This window comes from Rhinolophus hipposideros (genome assembly GCF_964194185.1).
Source record: "Rhinolophus hipposideros genome assembly, chromosome: 2".
Taxonomy (NCBI): domain Eukaryota; kingdom Metazoa; phylum Chordata; class Mammalia; order Chiroptera; family Rhinolophidae; genus Rhinolophus; species Rhinolophus hipposideros.
In genome coordinates this window covers 67,663,138-67,685,344 of record NC_138048.1, presented here as the reverse complement: position 1 = coordinate 67,685,344, position 22,207 = coordinate 67,663,138, and the positions used below count along the sequence as shown (strand labels likewise).

Here is a 22,207-nt window from a genome sequence, read left to right as displayed (position 1 = left end):
TTTTACTACTTCACCGAAAACATTCTTCCTTCTTTTTTAAGAAGCGCGCAGCTCAAAGTGGCCCAAGCCAGGATCGAACGGGCAAGCTTGGTGTTAACAGCAATGCGCTCTAACCAACTGAGCCTACCAGCTGCCCCATCAAGGACATTCTTAAGTAAAACTATTTATGTTTACTGTAAATATGTGGTGATGAAGAGCACAGTTAGAAGTAACTGCATGGATTTTTTTCCTAAGGCACCAGCAGTTTTCCCCACCGTTGCTTTTGAGCCATATAGTACAATGTCAACACAGTGAAAAGCATACTTAATATTATTATTAACATAGTTTTAACTCTGAAAGGGTCTTAGGTTCAATAAACAATGCTTTGAGAACTACTGTTTTACTAGAACATAAATGTATTTTGCATTTTTTATGTTAGTTTTGGGTTGGCTACAGGTAATTCTTTCACTCTATGATTCTGGCAAAAGAAACACTTTCAATGATGCCTGTTTTTGTGGCAGAGAAAACAAACAAAAATGGATTCATTCATTGGCTCCTAAAGGTTCTGCTTAGATATGATGTATATCACTTCTCACTTCCCACTGACCAAAGCAAGTCCCACGATCAAGCCTGATGTCAATGGGAAGAAAGAAATACTCCTTCCATAGACAGCGACCCTGTAGAGAAAAGCTAGGTAAAGCAGGGAAGCAAATATGTTTGAATAAGGCAATCTACCATAAGCAGTCATTCTCGGTTCCTCTCACCTCCACACCAAGCAGTACTACATTTCACAGTGAACAAACAGCCATCTGGTAGCAAGCTGATAACATTCAGGATCTTTCCATCAGGAAGGAACTTATCTCCATGAAATAGACACTTAGCTTTTGTAAACAACCTTATTCTGGCTACCTTGGAAACAAGTCCATTATTTATAACATTCGTGTTTTGAAGGCAGAGTAAGCTTTAGGTTCTAAAAAAGCAGCTCACTGGGGTGGCTGCTTGGCTCAATTGGTTGTAGCAGGGTGCTGGTAGCACCAGGACTGTTCGATCCGCGCATGGGCCACTGTGAGCTGTACCCTCCTTTAAAATAAATAAACAAACAAATAAATCAGCTCACATACCAACTTAGAACATAAACCTCTCACAAAATTATTGTGTTTAGGTAAGAGCTTGTTATGGTGGTTTGAAGTTTAAGGACAAAATGAGGTACATATGCTAATAGGAGAAAGTTAAGCATCCATCTGGACATCCATCATATTCATCAAAACTAAAACTTTGAGCAGACTTTAATTTTTGGATATTTCTACATTTTATCATCTACCACTTAATGAGTTCATGTAATTTCTAATTCAGAAACTAGAACTTAAAATTCCCGGCCTCCTTTATAGCTAGGCACATAGCACATCATTCTATCTCTAACACATAAACCTCGGAGAGACTTTGACTGGAAGTAAGCAATGAGAAGACCTTCCATTTTTGCTCAAGCCTAAGGCAGCAGGTGCATTTGGCTTTTGAGGATGGCAGCAGCACCATGTTAGCTATTTCCCAGGGGTTACAACATAAAGTTCCTGTCACGGAAAGAGAACCAGAGCCAACAGCAGTGGCATCTACAATCGAGCTGAGAACCTGGCATTTAGTGTTCAGCATCGGTGGTTTCTCAAACCTGGTTCTGCAGCATGATTTGGGGAAATGCTCCCAAAAGCTTGGACTCAAGTCTCTAGTATCTCCAGCATTCTCCAATGACTGTGATCCACCTAATATTCTTTAGTAATTCCCTACTCTGCTTGTAATAGTGAGGGTGGGTTGTTACTTATAATAAAGAATTATAATTGACAATACTTATTATTCCCGTTCTACACATAAGAAAACTGAGGTTTAAAATGTTAGGCAATTTGCTGATACCAAGTTTCTTAGATATAAAAGCTTATTTTGTTAATTTTATATTATACTAATTCTACAACTAATTATTTAAATAGTACAGGACACCATCATCGTTCTAAAACAGGAGTTGGCAAACTTTGGCCCATGGGCCAAATCCAACCTGCCTTTGTACAATCCACAAGCTAAAAATAGTTTTTACATTTTTAAATAGTGGGGGGAGGGATGTAAAAATTATATGAGCTCCAAATTTCAATGTCTATCATAAATAACACTTTACTGGAACACAGCCATGCCTATTCATTTACACACTATCTATGGCTGGTTTCCCACTACAACAAGCAGACTTGAATAGCTGCCTTAAAATATTTACTACCTTTACAGGAACGGTATGCCAATCTCTGCTCTAAAATTAAAGTAACTGAGGAAATGCCAATGTAAACAAATCTTAAAGTAGTATGTACACATGTATTTCTATCATACTTGATTACCTACTTTGAGAACATGAGACATGCAGCTCTGCACAATCTGCCCTATAACTAAAGTTAAACCATGTTGCTCTCACCTACCTGTGCTTCTCTGTAGCAAGGGTAAACATATCAAACTAATAGGGTCAAAAAGGGTAATTTTCAGGACAATCAGGATGCTGGTAACCAAGAGACAAATGTGCCCAACTATTCTTCTCCTCTAGAAATTGAAAAAGTCAACAGTAAGAAAGATATTTTAAAAATAACTGGCACTGTTTTTAAGGGGGTGTGGGACAGAATTCGACTACAGAGGAGGAAAAACAAACAAGTGTAGTGTCAAAGGCATAGACTTTTTCGCAGGAGACAGAGTCCTCAATTCCTTAAAATGAAGGAAAATAAGCCAAAGGAACTGGAACCACACAGGTAAGTGACTGGAAACACACACACACACACACACACACACACACGCGCGCGCGCGCGCGCGCGCACATGAAATGAGGAAACATGCAGCTGCTAGAAAATGCTCAGAGCAGGGTGCCTTCTGTGCATGCCAAAATCCAGAGCCCAAGTCACCAAGTCGCTAAAACTGAAAATTGACCAGTCCCTGATTCTTTCTTCCTCTTTCAGCAACTACAAACTAAATAAAATAAAAATAAAAACAAAAACACACACAACACATTGTTCCTTTGAAATACTCAGCTTAAACACTGCTTTTCCATGTTATATAATTTAATAATGTTATAGAAAATTGTTTTCCTGTTTGTTGGCAGTATCCTCAGCTCTATCTCCAAACTACAAAATGACTATTCTGTGTGGAAAACAGTAAGTTATATACATAATCCTTTGTTCAAATACCATGAAGAAGGCAACTCAAAGAAAGGATTCTATGACATAATCCCAGCTAAAGCAGACTGAGAAGGGGGGGGGGGAACGTTCATAAATAAGGAAAAATAGTCACAAAGTTGTTTTTTTAACCTTTATTTAAAAATTATGACATAAACTCGAACAACTTGTGAGATTCTAAGAGATTTGAGCTCACCATATAATACAGGTCCAACACTGATAAAAGGCTTGGAATATGAGTTGTTAAGAACTTGAAACTTAGCTTCTCATGAAAATAAGGTTACACATAATGCACTTGTTTCTAAGATACCTCAGAAAAGCTAAACAATAATAAACAAAAAAACCACAGGATCACAGAATCAGATAGATGCTGATTACTGTGCTGTCCACCACCCTTACTTTATAGATTTAAGTAGGTAGCTCTCGTGAAGAGACCGCTGGGTCACTTGCCCAGCATCACTGTGGCGTGTAAAATCAAAGCTGGGAAGAGGCAGATCTATGACTCTCAAAGCCTCATGTTTTCAGATCATATGCCATCTCTACTTATGAAGTATTTTTTAAGCATATGTGTCCCAATATAGCTTAACTCAGTACCAGAAGCAATATTAAAAACCAACAAAACGGTTGCATGGGCTGCTGGTAGTCAGTTGTAGTTTACATAATAAAGCAGTCAACAGTCACGTGTGTAGCCAGCTGTGCTCCAGGACATCTGCAGGGTATTCCTGGTAAAATCTCCCCAGTAACTTCACCACACTAGAGTAAAAGGAGTTTTTCCACTAGATACAGTACTCTTGTCCTAAGTACTGCTAAATACAATTTGTTTCAAGTTAATTCAGACTGGTAACAGAGTGAGGGAATTTCAGGAATAAATTAAATACAATTTTAACAAATTAAAACTTTCATTACATTATTCAATTGGCCTGGCTGTTTTGAAAAACTTCTTTCAAGATGCTCCCAGCTATCACCCTTCTTTTCCAGTCAACAAAATGCTACACTCTATGGATTACACACCTTATTTTTTACTCCCGGACGACTGTCGCTCCTCTGTAATTTCTACAGAGTCAAATGACTAATAGGAGCCCCCACTCTACCCTAAGCTTTTGCAGAAAGCTGCTGAATCCATACTGATTTCCCTCATCTACTCAGACAGGATTCTATATATTTCAATACATTTTTATTTTCTATGTAGATCTCATTCTCCCTCCTTCATAGAGCTTGCTCAGAGTTTGATATCCCAATTACTTTTCATTTGATTAGCCCTAACTGAACTATTAATGCTTCCATCTCCCTCTGTTCTTTTTCCATTTTCCGAAACACAGCTTTCTGAAAAGTCTGTTTAGCTCTTGCTTTTCACAATTCCTGCTATTCAGCTGATGTTATGCTGCAGAACCACACTACTTGAAGGCTGAAAGACATGATATCATTATTACCTTTTATGGACCCAGAGAAAACTAAACTGACCGGCCCAGTGCATCATATTTGATAAATGGCAGGTCAAGATTTAATACAGTAGTCATTCTTCACCAACCAAGAATTCATCTCACTTAGAATTATAAAAACATTGTTTCAAAAATAACTTAGAAAAGCATATAAGAATGAATAGAGCAATTTTAAATGAATGAAATTTCAGAACTAATGCATAATACAAATAAGAGCAGAAAAGTAAATGTAGTAATTAAGCTAGTATACACTGTTAAAAACTTAGGCTTTCCCAAAGAAGATGTACAAATGGCCAATAAGCACATGAGAAGATGCTCCACATCCATAGGTGTTAGGCAACTGGCACATAAAAACCAGTGAGATACCACCTCATACCCATTAGATTGGCTTTATCAAATACATGGAATATAAATCTGTGCATCAAAGTAGTGAAAACTCATCCTAAGGAATGGGAGAAAATATTTGCAAATCATTTTTCTAATACGAGATGAATATTCGTAATACATAAAGAACTCCTACAACTCAACAACAAAAGAAATCTGATTTTTAAAGTGGGCAAAGGACTTGAATAGACATTTCTCCAAATAAGATAAATTACAAACAAGCATACGAAAATATTTTCAACATCACTAATGATTAGGGAACTGCAAATCAAAACCACAATATCACCTCATATCCCCTGCGAAGGCTATCATCCACAATATGAAGAAATTAAAATGTTTGTGCACTGCTGGTATGTTAAATGGAGCAGCCTCTACGGAGAACTACAAATAAAATCACTATATGATCCAATAACTCTATTTCTGGGTATATACCCAAAAGTATTGAAAGCAGAGTCTCGAAGAGCTATCTGCACACCCATGTTCATAGCAGCATTATTCACAATATCCAAAAAGTGAAAACAACCAAAGCATTCATCAGTAAATGGATAAACAAAATGTGGCACATATGTATAATGGAATATTATTCAGCCATAAAAAGAAATAAAATTATTTTTCACTGGTGGTCAAAAGTACAAACTTCTCAGTTATAAGTAAGTTCCAGGAATATAATGTACAACACGATGAGTATACTTAACAATAATGCATTTTCTATATGTATATATATGGACTCACATATATATATATATAAATCTTAAAAGTTCTTATCACAAGGAAAAAAATGTGCAACTAAGTGAGGTGATGTTAACTAAACTTAACTTACCGTAGTAATCATTTCACAATATATACATATATCCAATCATTATGTTGTACACCTCAAACTCATACAATGGTCTATGTCAATTATATCTCAACAAAATTGGGGGGAATTTTTTCTAAAGAAATTATATTCTAATATACTATGCGACACTTAAGATGAACCTTGAGGACATTATAATAAGAGAAATAAGCCAAACACAAAAGAACAAGTGTTCTATGATCCCATTTGCATGCGGTACCCATAATAGAGGCAGAAAAGTTTACCAGGAGCTGAGGGCAGAAGGGAATGAGCACTTATTGTTTATTGGGTACAGCCTTTCTGTTTGAGATAATAAAGTTTTGGAAATGGATACTGGTCATGGTTCACAACATTGTGAATGTACTTAATGCTACTGAATTGTAAACTTAAAATTGGATGAAGTGATAAAATTTAAATTCTATATATTTTACCACACACAAAGTCCAGCTTTTTAGCAGCAAATGTAAAGGAAAAAAGGAACTTGAATCTGCTAAGAAATTCGTGGTTAAAAATGGTTCAATTTTATATTCTGTATGTTTTACCACACAAAAAGAAGTCCAGCTTTTTAGCAGCAAATGAAAAAGAACCTTGGGGGCGGCCGAATGGCTCAGTTGGTTAGAGCGTGAGCTCTCAGCAAAGTTGCCGGTTCAATTTCCACCTTGGATGGTGGGCTGTGCCCCTGCAACTAAGATTGAAAACAGCAACAGGACCTGGAGCTGAGCTGAGCTGCGCCCTCCACAACTACATTGAAGGACAACGACTTGGAGCTAATGGGCCCTGGAGAAACACACTGTCCCTCAATATTCCCCAATAAAAAAATAAAAAAAAAGTACTACTTATAAAATAAAGAACCTAAATCTGCTAAAAGATTCAAAGATAAAAAAAAAGACTGCACATCAATTACTGTTCCTAAAACCACAAAGATAGTTCTATCATAAGTCCTCCAAAAAAAGACATTAGAATATAATGAGCACCATCTTCCATAATATGAAATTCTAGTACAACAGGTCCTTAACACACATTAAGTAGTATATCTCAAGACCTTCATAAAATTTCTGAATGTATCTACAGGCCCACATTTCTCAACTAGACCACTGAGGAAACCTGGAGTCCAAAAGTGAACTCACAAGGACAACGCAAAATATTTTAAATTTGAGCAGAAAACTGGTATCTATCAGCTATCAGAAACCATGACTGTTCTGTAGGTCTTAAACTGATTTTTAAAGGAAGTTAGGTTTTCTTTTTAATAAAAAAAAAGAAAGAAAATCCATAGTGACTGATCTGTGTGACAATAACAAGCAGTAAAACAGAAGTGTAATTGGAGTTGCAGAGGATGGAAAAGAAAAAAAAAATCTTAAATTTTTTTGAAATTCTATTCAAATACAAATACGCAAATCTAAGAAGCTCAACAAAATCTTAGCAAAATAAACTGAAAACTACACAATTATAAACAGAAAACTGTACATACTATAATCAAACTACTGAAAATCAGAGTTAAACAGAAAAATAAAAGCAGCCAGAAAAAAAAATTAAATACATAAGAACAAAGAACTATAGTGCTCAAGTAAAAAGGTGACAACACATAATTCTACCTCCAGCAAAAATATCCTTGAAAAATAAAGGTGAAATAAAGACTTTACTAGACAAACTAAAATTGATAGAAATCCTCACACTAACAGACTAGCAGAAATGCTGAAAGAAGTTCTTAAGCAGAAAGAAAATAATACAGACAGGTAAAAACTTTGATCTACTCAAAAGAACGAAGAGTACCAGAAATGGTTAAGGGTACATGCTAATATAAAGGACTTTTCTCTTTATTTTAAGAAGTCCTCTAAAACACAAATGACTGTTTAACTATATCCTCAAGTTATACCATCTATGAAAATAAGATGTAGAACAAAAATAGTACAAAAGAATATTTAAAAGACTATCAGAAGTAACATTATATGTGGGCTGCTATAATTGTACTTGAATACAGACTGTGAGAGTATGCAAAAAGAAAACTGCAGGGTTAACAACTAAAAGAAAGAGTAAACAGAGGTATAGCTAATAAGTCAATAATAGAATAAAACAATGTTGTAAAACTACTAAATCAACAAGGAAATTTTTATTTAAAAAAATGAGACAATAAATAGCAAGATAGTATACTTAAATTGAACCATATTAATAATTACATTAAATGTCAATTATCTAAATCCAGCTGAAACTGTCATCCCAGATTAAAATAAAATAAAGACCCAACTATGCGCTGTTTAAAAGAAACCCAGTTACTATAAAAATATATAAAGATCTAAAGTAAAAGACTAGAAATATATACCATGCAAAAACTAGACATAAAGTTATCTGTAGTGGTTACATTAGTATCAAATGTGGTACTTCTGTAACAAGGATAAAGAGGAACATTTCATAATGAGAAAGTGGTTAACCCATTAAAAACACATGATCTTAAAATGTGTGCACCTATAACATAGCCAGGAAATATGAGACATGAAAGCTTACAGAACTTAATGTGAAATAAATATATCACATTTGAGGTGGAGATTAACATTCTCTGTAAATGATAAAACTAAACATAAAAATCGTAAGACTACAGAATAGCTGAACACTTGACCAACTTGACTCAAATTGGTATTTATAGAAAACACCACCCAACAAAAACAGAATACCGTAAGTGCAAGCAGAACATTACCACAACAGTCCACATACAGAGCTATTAAACAGATATAAATCTAAAAGATTTGACACAGAGTATTTTCTCTGACCACAACATAAAGACATATACAAAGTTCTCAAATGTTTGGAAATCACACAACACACGCCTAAAATAAGCTAAGGGTGAAAAAGAAATCACAAGGGTAAAAAAAGAAATCACAAGGGAAATTAGAAATCATTTTAAATTAAAAATAAAAGCTTATCAAAAACTGTGTGATGCAGCTAAAATAGCACTTAAAGGGAAATTTATAGTTTTAAATGGTCTGTATTATAAAAGAACTGGGGTTTGATATCACTAATGTAAGCTTAAAAGGCTAGAAAAAGATGAGCAAATTAAATTTGGTAACTGGAAAGAAATCAATAGAAATCAATGCAATAGAAAATAGACACACTAGAGGAAAAACAGTGAAACAAAAGTCTGTGTCTTTGAATACATCAATAAAATTGATACACCTCTCCCTAAAATGATCAAGAAAAAGACTCGTATTGCTAATTATAAGTATATAGAGTAATATAACCAGATTCCACATTCATTAAAAGAATAAGAATAATACCGTATTTTGCCGTGTATAATGTGCTCCAGTGTATGATATGCACCCACGTTTTTTCGCCCAAACTTTCAGGGAAAAAAAATCTTTCCCTTCAATTTTTTAAATCAAATTTGTATTTGTTTATATTTAGGTACTTGTGTTTTGTATTACAAATAAATTTAAGCATTTGTTTTTTAACATCATAGTACAAGAAATGTTATGTAACAAATAATTACAAAACTCAAGAAAAAAGTACAAGAAATGTTATATACCAGTAACAAATTTACAATATTTACACATTATAAAAGGCCAAGAACTCTTCATCAGTGCAAGTTTGACATAAGTTCAACAAAACCAATTATCGTATTCCAAGGTATTATTTTGCATATAGATATCATTATCTATTTCTAGAGTTACACTTTTAACTCATAAGCATAAGTAAAAGAATTAAAAATATTTATATAGATACAAAATTAGAACTCATGTGTAAGGTGCATCCTTATTTTTTCCTCACAGATTTGGGCAAAAAAATGTGCATTATACACAGCAACATATGGTAAGCTAATAAAAAACGGCAATTAGAAGAAAACCATTTTGAAAAGACATGAATTACCAAAATGACTCAGGAACAGACAGAAAATATATACTGCCCTATATCTATAAAAGAAATTTGATGTTATTAAAAATCTTCCCTCAAAAAAACTCCAGGCCCAGATGACTTTTCCAACTTATTTTCTGAAATTAGTATTACCTAAATATCAAAACCAGACAAAGAAGGTAGCCAAAAACCAAAATCTATCATGTCCCTCATGGGCCCGCCCAGTGGCTCAGGTGGTTGGAGCGCCATACTCCTAACGCTGAGGTCGCAGGTTCGATGGGCCAGTAAGCTGCGCCCTCCGCAACTAGAATGAAGTCAATGAGCTGCCGCCGCTCAGCTCCTGGGTGACCAGATGGCTCAGTTGGTTGGAGCGCAGGCTCTCAACCATAAGGTTGCAAACTCCCACTTCCTCAAGGGATGGTGGGCTCCGCCCCATGCAACTAAAATTGAACGTGGCACCATGAGCTGAGCTGGAGCTAAGCTCCCAGATGGCTCAGTTGGTTTGGAGCACAGGCTTTCAACCATAGGGGTGCCGGTTCGACTCCTTGACTCCCGCTGCGCCCCCTGAACTAACAACAGCAACTGGACCTGGAGCTGAGCGGCACCCTCCTCAACTAAGATTGAAAGGACAACTTGATTTGGAAAAGTCCCGGAAGAACACAGTTCCCCAGTAAAGTCCTGTTCCCCTAAAAAAACAACAATGTCCGTCATGAACACTGACAGACAAAATCCTTAATAAAACATCAGGAAATCAAATTAACAATATATAAAAAAAGGATACTATATCATGACTGTAGAATACAAGCAAGGGTGACTTATCATTTGAAAGTGTTAATAATAAAGGTAAAAAACATGACCATCTCAGCACATGCAGCAAAAACCTCTGACAAAATTCAACACCCATTCGTAATAAAAATTCTCAGCAAACTAAGAATAGGAAAAAAAAACCCACAATCTGATAAAGATTTAAGAAAAACCTAGAGCTAACATCATATTTCACAGTGAAAGACAGGAATGCTTTGCCCCTAAAATTGGAAACAAGACAACAATGTCCTGCATTACCAACACCTGTGCAATTTTGTATTGGAGGCCCTAGTCAGTTGAAACAAAAGGTATACAGATCAGAAAAAAAGAACAAATTGTCTTTATTCACAGACAATATGATCACATACACCGCAGAACTTAAGAAGTCTATCTCCTGCCCCCCACACCCAAAAATTCTAATTTTTGACTAAGATGTTATAGTAGTCCTTTATGAGAAAAGGATACTCTTTCTCAACAAATGGTAGTGCAACAACTGTATTGGAGGAGAAAAAACATCTTATCTCATACCGAAGACAAAAATTTAATCAAAGTTATTTGATGTTTGATCACAAACCTAAATGTAAAAGCTAAAATTTTAAAACTTCTAAATGACAACATAGAATAAATTTTCTTGGGACACAAAAGAGCACAAATTATAAAAGAAAAAATTGTAATCTAGACTTGATCAAAATTTAAAATTTCTACTCTACAAAAAACAATCATGAAAGGAGTGAAAAAGCAAACCAGATGCTGGAAAAATATCCTTTGTAATTCTGACAAAGGACTTGTATCTAGAATATATAAAGGAAGGTACAACTGTAAAATATTTCAACAGTTCAAAAAGACATATGAATGTCATCAACTAAATGAAAATTAAAACACAAGGAGATACTATTACACATTATGTCCACAAAAAGATCTGTACACAAATATTCACGGGAGCTTTACTTTTATTAGCTCAAACTGAAAATTTTACATATGCCCATTAATGGGTAAATGGATAAAAAAAAATTGGGGTACATCCATACAATGGAATGGTATTATGAAATAAAAAGAAACATTACTGACACAACTGAATAATGAATCTTTAAAAAAAAAAAAAAGGGTGAGGAAGCCAAAGATCAAGAGAAAATAGTATATTACTTTCTATTGTTGCTGTAACAAATTACCACATATTTAGCAGCTTAAAACAACACAAATTATTTTCAAGTTCTGTAAATTAGAAGCCTGACACAGGTCTCATTGGGCTACAACCAAGATGTAAGAGCAGGGCCACATTCCTCTCTGGAGGCTTGCATGAGAGATCTCATGCATTTCTTTGACCTTTCCAGCTTCTAGAGGCAGCCTTGGCTCAGGTTCCCCTTCCTCCAGCTTACTTGGCCAAATTTTATCTCTCTGACCATTCTTCAGTAGTCATCTCTCAGACTATAGTTTTTAAGGACTCAAATAATCAATTATACCCACCTGTGTAATCCAGACTAATGTCCCCATCTGGAGGCCCTTAACTAATTTTATCTGCAAAACACGTTTTGCTACATAAACTAAAATATTCACAGGTTCTGGGGATCAGAGTATAGACATCTTTAAGAGGCCTTTATTCTTCCTACCACAAAAGAGAATGAAATTCCACTTATATAAGATTTTTTTCTAAAAACCACAACTAATCTGTAGTGTTAACAGGCAGATCACTGGTCGCCTGGGATGAAGGTGAAGAGTGGGACTGACTGCAGTTGGGAACAAGGGAACTTTGTCTGTAATAAACTTGAACTGTGTGTTATACAGGTATACATATTGGTCAAAATTCAGTTTATTGTATGTAAAGTATACCCCAGTACAGTTTATTTTAAAAGTCACAAATAACATCTTCAGCAGGAATTTTGTTTTTAAGTTTCCCCACAAAAGCTTTAACAAGTTTGCTCGTAACCTCAATTTCCCAACCTATCTTTCTCATGTATCTTAACTTCCTACCATGGCAGTTTTCAGGAAAACAATCTATGACTACGGAATAAATAACAGTTACCATTGAAGAACTAACCACTTTTTATAACATTATACCTAAAGAAAAACCTGTTGGAAATTCCAGTTCAAATGTGGGAATTTAGAACACAGCCACAACTCTGACAGTGGTACATTCCTAAATTCCGTGTTCTATATACAGGACTGAAAATCCCGCGTGTTGCTACGGTATTGCTTCTAGGAGACATTCCAGAAACTATAATTAAGAGAAGCTAAGAAGCCAACTGACCTGTGTTGGGTGTGATTAGGAAATCATGTGGCAATTTACATCCCCTGGTCTAGCACCACTAGCTTAAAGAAAATTGGACAACCACTAACAACCTTAACATTATACAAACCCAGAAAATTAACCTAACTTCCCTGCAGTAATACTAAATAAGTACCAATCTTCTACATACCACTCAATATAAATCAAGAACAGAAACATCCATCCTATGAGCCACATTTAAACTACTGGGGCCACTAAAAGAACGTAACTCCCCACATTCAAAACTAAAGCTATAAAAATATAAATGGTCTCTAAAATCATTAGCACTCAAAAAGCCTCGATATAGAGATATCCTGTTAAGAGTTTTAGATCTCCTGTGATATAATGTAAAAAGAACAAGAATAATTCTTTCTTTAATTCCTATAGTGACAAGATGTTTTTTATGTGGCAAAGCTGTATGATTTTCTCAATGGGAAAAAAGGAGAAATGATTCCTGCTACTGAGGAAAGTAAAGAGCTTATGTGGGGACACAGTCCCAGAGAGCAGTTTCCAGGCTCGCGGCCTCACATGGAAAGGTGCTGGCTCGGTTATAAAGATGGCCATCAGCTGTAATCAGATGGCCATCCGCTGTGGCTGGGTGGCCACCAGCTGTTACCCGTGAGCCATGAGCCACTAATATAATTGCCATGACTACGCTAGGGGGTCAGATGATTGGCAGAGAAGCGGGACTGCGGGTTGCGGCTAGCAAGTGCGAGCTAGCTGATGGCGAATCATGTGGATCCTGCTTCCTGTGTCTTGCCCAGCCGCCAGCGAGACTGGGGTGCAGGAAGATCCTTCGCTGGGGTACTGGTGGATGTTTGCTTTTGTGTCTCGACCAGCTGCCATCAAGACTTCCCTATCTCCATGACTCTGTTAGTGGTCCTTTTTGGCCTCACCACATCCTGCTTTCTTGTGCAGGGAGCGGGAGCTGAGACCCTGCATTACAGCTTACTTCCAAAACTGAATAAGTTTCTCAAAATTATGTCAATTTGCTAATGTTAAAAAGATTCTCTCAATAATGGTTAAATTACCACTTATGGCACGATTTAGAGCATCACTTTATGAAAATAAAGACCTTCTATTTTTAAGTAGAACACGTTCAATGCTGTTATGATAACTGCATGACCAAAAACTATATGTCAACATATGTAATTTACACACATATAAATGACAAGTCTATTCAAAATAACTACTTAAAAACACAAAGACATAAAATTCTCATATTTTTGGCAGCACGAGTTCTTAAATCCATTCTCTCATCATAAAATAAGAATTTATAACACCCCTTCCAAGCACTAAAAGGTACATCAGTCCTTAACATTCTAGTGGGAAAAAGAGAAAAAACGTCATCCAAGTAAATGTATAATCAGTGGTAAACGTTACAAAAAAAGAGCAGCTCCAATGACACCAAGAACATCCTCTCTAAGCAAATAACATTCCTGCAGCCACCTGCTGCACAGGCCTTGGCAAAGGCCACTGACGACCATTCATGTTTTTAAGACAAGCAATGCTGGCCCAAACTCAGGGTTATGCTGCCGAGTTTCAGGCACAGTTATACATTTTCAAAAGGACTCAACATTTTGTTTTCAGTAAAATTTACATAGTTGTTTAAAATTTTGAAATGTTAATTTATCAACGGGTCAAAAATCACTGATACTACCATGTATTTAGCCTCAGTTTAAGTCTAATTTATTTAATAATGCTAAGTAGTGGTTAAGAGCATGACTAGAGAGCCAGATTCACATGTGATCCTGAGAACATTATTTAATCTAAAAAAAAAAGAAAGGGAGAGGGAGAAAACAAAAGTAAGGGCTTAGGCATATAATATAAAGAGCCGCTGGAAGCCTTGTTTTATTGATGTATGGACCAGGTAAGTACAAGTATCTGGTTTGCAGAAAGAAGAATCAAATGATATTTAGAACAGTCCCCAATGAGTTCCTAGTTCCCATTGTGTCCCCAACTCCACTATATCCCTGAAGCAAGTTTGATGAGATACGAGGTCAGACAATTAAGTTTGCAAACTCATCCAAAAAAAAAGTGCTACACACCTCATTGCTGAATATAACTATGGTCACCTTCAAAGGACTCCCCTGGGGAACCTATGCATTCACGTCAGCGTCTACTCCACCCTTCTAAGGAACTCTTTTTCTGGAATGGCCATCAGAGCTGTCGGCATAGAGTGTTACCTCGGTTTTCGGACATAATTTGTTCCGGATGACCGTTCAAATTCTGAAACACTCGAAAACCAAGGCACGGTTTTCCCCATAGAAAGTAATGCAAAATGGATTAATCCATTCCAGACTTATCAACCCCTAAAACTGCAAATTTAGCATGAATTTTACTATCAGATGATAGCATAGATCCATAAAATTTACGGCATTCGTAAACTGAAATGTTCAATGGAGACATTCGAAAACCAAGTTACCACTGTATTACCCTTGATGTCCTGAATGTCATCCAAATGTCTTCCTTTCAGTATTTCCTTCATCTTCAGGTAAAGAAAGAAGTCATTGGGGGCCAGATCAGGTGAGTAGGGAGGGTGTTCCAATATAGTTATTTGTTTACTAGCTAAAAACTCCCTCTGTGTGAGCTGGTGCATTGTCGTGATGCAAGAGCCATGAATTGTTGGTGAAAAGTTAAGGTCATCTAACTTTTCCACACAGCCTCTTTAGCACTTCCAAATCATAAATTTGTTTGTTTGTCCAGTTAGTACAAATTCATAATGAATAATCCCTCTGATATCAAAAAAGGTTAGCAACATTGTTGCAGCAAGTTCGCGAACTTAATTATCCAACCTTACATTTTCCAAAAAAACTTTTTTCATCAATCTCTCAATTATTGGGTTTTGTTATTTAAAACTCAGAGTCCTAAATCTAAATCATAAAAAAGTCTAGTCTACAACATTCTAGAAGCTTAAAAAAACAAATTATAAATGTATAATTAACTACTATACAAACAGAGCCAGTTGAACAACCTTATATACATAAATGTACCCAAACACACCTAGAGTTTTTTTTTTTTTTAATTTGATAAATGTTTTACAGGATAATTTTCCATTTCTGTCACATTCTAAGTCATGCTTTGCTGTTTTTCTGGTAGTTAATAGTAGGCACCTATTATCTCAGATAACCCAAACCAGTTCTTGCCTTCTTAACTTTTTGTGTGGTTATTTTAGCCTATGCGCCCTTTAAGTTTTCTTTCCCCCAAAACCCTTATTAAAGAAAGTAGATTTCTACAAGCAGTAAGCAAACAGATTATTTCCTGTATCTACTTCACATTTTTATGTGCCTTATGAACATGTTCATTTCATTTTCAATTAATAAAACCCAAATCAAAATTTTGAACTCAGCAGTAAGCATGTACAATCTACATAAAAGGTTAATTATTGTAAAATGATCATCAGCACCGGATTGAATCCCCCAAGCAGCACTGACCAAAGGCCATGAATATTCAGAAGCCAGTAAACAGTTTAGCAACACATGATAAGTTTTTTTTCCCTTCTCTGAACTAAATTTTAAATATACATGTACACATATAAAAAAAAAAACACAGTTATTAAACAGGACAAATATTCTCTGATTTCATTAACTTGGGGAAATAATTCAAACAGATCAAACTAGAAAAAAATGCATTTCTGTGATTTCATACTGTATTCATTAACTGTAAGACACACAGCCTAAAATAAGGATTTGTCTTACAATTAGTGTTGACTAGCTAGCATCATGTCCTCACTTGTAGATACGCAACCAGCCTCAACATTTGCAGAATGGCATTCAGCAACTTGGAAGGAAAACCCTGGAACAACAGCTGGATAGCTGGCCAACTCTTTTAAACCCTACATACCCAACAGTTAAAGAGATGAGGTACAGAAGCTGGAGAATCAAAATGTTTACCAAGATTCCTAGAACTAGAATAAAAACATAAGCTAGGTCTATCTAACTGCAATGCCAGCTTAAGAGCACAGCACCAATGGCTTCTGGTTCTTTTCTGTATTTGTTAAAGAAATGCTCCCCCACCAGCACTCTTCATGGCACAGAAGACAATGCAGAAACACTTAAGTCAGAAGTGATCCTATTCTAAATGTGAACATTTTGGGGGAATACTTTAACCAATTTATTTCATTTATATTACCCTCTCGTTTATTTGAAAGAATATAGTATATAACAGAAAAAAACTAAATCTAAAAGTATAAGATAAATATTCTAAGTTATACAAAAAAAAAATGGCTCTAGTTTAATTAACAGCATTTTCACTGTTCTATGTGGGTATACAAAATAACAGTGTCTTACATTTGATGCTACATTAGATTCTTTAAAATATGGTAACCTAAGACTGAAGAAGGCCTTTCAAAAGTATACCACAAAACTCAGAAGCAATTTGGAAATAATAAAAATTAGAGCTTTTTCTATTGTGTTTTACAATGAAACTGTATTGCTTTAAAAAAAAAATTTTGGTTTTTTGCGTTAAAGTCTGCTTTTTGTGATTTCTGCCAGGCAATCAAAAGTAAACGACATGTTACAAACTAGTAAAAAAAATGTATTTACAAACTCATGTCACAATGGGCATATCATAATATATAAAAAACTCCTATAAATCATCCCAAGATGCATCACCCAGTTAAAAAAAAAAAGTGTCGACAATAAGCACATGAAAAGACTCTTAATATCACTTGTCACCAAGGAAAATCAAATTATAATCACAATGAGATACCACTGTGCTCCCATCAAACTGCTAAAACAAAAAGGACAGATATTAAGTGTTAGCAAAGATATGGAGCAGCTAGAACTCTCAAACACTGGTAGGGGAAGTGCAAAATGGTACAATTAATTTGAGGAACTGTTTGGGAGTATCTACTAAATTAAGGAGACATATACCTATACCCTATAAGCCCATCAATTCCGTTTCTAATATACCAAAAAAAATGTTAAGTACTTACAAGAACATTCATCAGTTTTATCCAAAATAGTCCAAAGAAAAACCCAAATGTCTCTCCATTCACAACAGTGTTACATTCCTATACACAGCAATAAAAAAGAAACAACTGCTTGATACAACATAGATGATGATTCTCAGATTTACTAAACAAATCTACAATGGACACAGGTCAGTACAGTGGTTACCTTTGGTGGGGGCGACACTGATGGGAGGGTACAAAGGAATCTACTGGATGGCAGGAAATGTTCTGTAGCTTGACATTGTTGGTTGTTACACAAGGTATGTAATACGTTAAAAATTAATGGACACAACTAATTATGGCAAGAGAAATTAGAAAAGTGATTACCTGAAGTGGGCATGAGAGAAACCTGTATGAAAAGGGGCCCTGAGGGAACTTCTTTCTGGGTGACAGAAATTCTCTAAATATTGACTAGGATGAGTTACATGGTCATACAAAGCTGTCAAAACTGTACGTTTAAGATCTGTTTACTTTATTGGAACTAAATTGTACCTCAACTAAAAGACAGTTTACTGAGTTATACATTTAAAATGTCTGTACTTTAAGTTACACCACAACAAAAAATGGTGGGGAAGTCCAAAATACAATAGTTCACTAAAAGAAATGACTCATAAAAAAGATGCCCAACCTCACTCAAAATAAAAAACAAATTAGAAGGACATTAAACACCATCTTTACTATCAGATTAGCGAAGAGCAAAATATACAGCAACACTATTGGCAGTGCTGGCAAGAGTGTGGGCAGACACTAGTGTTGAGAGCAGGAGTGTAAACCGGGACCGCCTCTGTGAGTCAATCTGGCGGAACGATCCGACCCAATGACAAACGTACCTATCCTTTGACCCAACAGTTCCAATACTAGTAATTTATCATACAGATACCTTCGCATGTTCTGGAAATGATATATGTACCAAGGTTATTCACTGCAACATTGCTGGTAATAGGAACAGAACTGAAACAACCAAAATATCGTCAACTGGGGGAACCACTTAAATAAATTTTGGTATATCCATACAATAAAATACCTTGCCACCATTTGAAAAATAGGGGGGGGAAGCTCTTCATGTGTTGATGTGATATCTTAAAAACATAAGTGAAAAAAAGCAAGATATAGCAAAGTGACCAGTATCCTATTATCTGTGTTTAAAACAATGCTGGAGAGAGGATGTATATTATATACTTACCGGCTTTTACATGCGCATATATAGAATTTCCCTGGAAGGATACAGAGGAAACCGGTAATATTGGCTGGCTCCAGAAAAGTAACTGGGTAGCTTGGAGGGGTGGGGGAACATGAGAAAGAACACAATTGATGTTTGAACAGTGTCTATGTATTACCTAGTGAAATCATTTTGAGGCCGTTATCAGCTTCACTTCCTATATACATCACTTGCCATACATATAAATATTCGTATAAATGTCTAAAATGTATAATGATCATAGATTCCCTCGAAAATAAGTACCTACATGTGAATTAAAGTTGTTTTTTTTAATTTTTCATCCTTAAAAATATGAATGGTCTGAATTTAAGTTATTACAGTTGAACAGTGAATATTCAGCACTACTTCGTCCAAGCCTGAAAAAGACATATACCTCTCCTCACCTCAAATATATTTCCAATGTTTTCCTAAAAAGAAAATATTTTTCTTCAGAGATTAGCAACAAATTGACTATCGAGAAAGGCAAATAAGTTATATACTCAACTCCAACCCACCTTGTACATGCATACACTCAGCAACATATCTTCAAATAATTACTAAAATAACATTCCAAAATTATTGTTCCAGAGCTGAGTAAAATTCATTGCAGCTTGGTTAATTACAGCTCTTTGACTTGACAAAAAAAATGGATCCATATTTAGAACTACTATGATGTTTGCTATTGGAGTATTCCTTCCTAAAAGGACTCCCAAGTGGCTCCCCAATTTTAAAACCTGGATGGTTTGACATATCACTCCTTATTTTCAGGTTATTTTAGTTTTTACCCCAACTAAGTTCAGCTTAGATAACATCTTCTGGATTTCGGCTGCATATAAAGTATGTTACAAGGCTATGGTGTCCCTAAATTTCAAATACAGCATTTTAAACATTTTTACTCTAAAAACATTTTAAACATATTTTAGAGTTTGTTGGAGACTTTTAAAAAAAATACTTACAATTAAAAATGTATATGATAGTATTATAATTTTACTTACCTTACTGCCTCCCTTCCTTCTAGTATCTAAAAATTTGTTATGGAACAAAAACTCGATTCCAAGTTTTAATAATTACTACTTTGGACTTTCAAATCATAAAATGGGAAATAATCCACAACTTTCAGTATCTTTACACCTAAGCTAAATTCTTAACATATAATGATATAAATATATAAACACACCAGACATAAAGCATGTTATATAATAAAGACCAAGCTTCTGTCACATGTAAATTAAAATAACATCTTTTTTCCTTAATTGTATTTAAAAGTGTTCACCTGGCTACACCTGACTACACAGTTTCAAAATACATATTATTACCTCTAATGAAAAAGAATCAGTATGGAAGAAACTACATAATTACAAACCAGTTTCTAAATGCTCCAAATACACATATTTCACAATCAGTTGTTACTGCTTCCCTCAGTGTTCACGAAAAAATAGACATGAATATACTGAGGTTTTCTCTTTCTATAAAGTTGTGCACATTTAATACTAAAATATCAACATATACTTAAAAAAACAATTATATATAACTTAAAAATAACCAATTATTTCTGAATTACACTCACTTATTAAACCTAAAAATTCTATTATTTACAATTTCAAACTTTATTGTAATTTTAGCCACTTAATTGTTTTCTCTAGTAGAAAAATATAGATGGGATGGTGGGAGTTAAAATATTAGCCTACTCTCTCTACCTTTGCCTTACCAATTCAATTATTCCAATAACCAATCATCTTAAACTAAAGAAGGAGCTCTTCATCTGTCCTCTAACATTCTACAACTTACTTTCCCTTATTATTTTAGGGTTCTTGAATCCCTAAAACTTGACTGCATGTTTACACATACATACATTATATGTTTTCTTAACAAAATGAAAACTCCATTTCAGTTGTTAATGCAGTGATGGTGTTTATATTTTACTATTTTCTTCAATAATGTTGTTCATTAATCAATAGAGAAAAGGTGGAAATTTATCACTTCAATATGACCAAATGTCAGTAAAGACTGAATCCCGTGGATACTGATTTCTTAGAGGTCTTTAAATCTATAGAGTTATACCTTTTGTAATAATCAATCTAAAGGATATTATAACCACAGCTACAAAAAGAGCAAAATTTCCAAATTTATAACTATTCATGCTTTCTTAAAAAAAGACACGCACAGACTGAAAGTGATGGAAAATGATTATTTCATACAAAAGGAAACCAAAAAAAGCTGGGGTACAAGCAATACTTGTATCAGACAAAATAGACTTTAAAACCAAGGCTATAACAAGAGACAAAGAAGGCCATTTCATGATAAAAGGATCTATCCAAAAAGAGGATATAATCCTTTTAAACATTTATGCATCCAATGTAGAAGCACCAAAACATATACAGCAAATACTGACATAAAGGGAGAGGATGACAGTAATATAGTCATAGTATGGGATTTTACACCCCATTGACATCAATGGATAGATCATGCAAACAGAAAAACAAGGAAAGAAGGGCCTTAAATGACACATTAGACCACATGGATGTAATTGATATTTTCAGAACATTTCATCTCAAAGCAGCAGAATATACATTCTTTTCAAGCATACATGAAATATTTTCCAGGACAGACCACATTTTAGACCACAAAACAAGTCTCAATAAATTTAACAAGACTGAAATCTTATCTAGCATCTTCTCCAATCACAGTGGTATGAAACTTGACATCCATTAAAAGAAGAAAACTGAAACACACAGCACATGGAGACTAAATAACATGCTACTAAACAATGAATCGTTTAACAATGAGATCAAAGAAGAAATCAAAAGATACCTTGAGACAAATTGTAATAAAAACACAATGACCCAAAAATCTACTGGACAGAGACAAAGCAATTCTAAGAGGGAAATTCATAGCAATACTGGCTACCTTTAAACGACAAAAATCTCTAATGTACACTGTAACCTTACACCTAAAAAAACTAGAAAAAGAATTTTAAAAGCCCAAAGTAGAAGGAAGGAAATAATAAAGATCAGACTGGAAACAGATCAACAAAACAAAAGCTGATTCTTGGAAAAGATAGACAAAATTCATAAACCCTTAACCAGACTCATCAACAAAAAGAGAGGACCCAAATAAATAAAATCAGAAATGAAAGAGAAGTGACAATTGGCACCACAGAAGTAAATGATTATAATACTTACATAACTTTAAACAGTACTTCAGATTAACTTTCTAACCTTACACAACTGAGATTGTAACAACTTTTACATCATGTAAAATCTTTAGAAGTTTTGAAAATATATGAAAAAGTAACTAACGTACAAATCGACATAAATTATACC

General features: G+C 34.8%; 1 protein-coding gene across 4 annotated transcripts in view; it reads right to left on the bottom strand.

Moving 5' to 3' along the window:
- TBL1XR1 (TBL1X/Y related 1) overlaps nt 1-22,207 on the bottom strand; it is a 147,757-nt gene that overhangs the window by 108,560 nt on the left and 16,990 nt on the right. Inside the window, exons 1-3 of one of the 4 annotated variants that reach the window (XM_081029017.1) lie at nt 19,289-19,306; nt 18,870-18,959; nt 17,669-17,746 (exon numbers count right to left, since the gene is read on the bottom strand). The exons of the other annotated variants lie outside the window; for them this stretch is intronic. The gene's annotated coding sequence lies outside the window, so the exon portion shown is untranslated. Of the gene's footprint in view, nt 1-17,668; nt 17,747-18,869; nt 18,960-19,288; nt 19,307-22,207 lie in introns of those variants that run through there. 4 annotated transcript variants of the gene reach the window in all.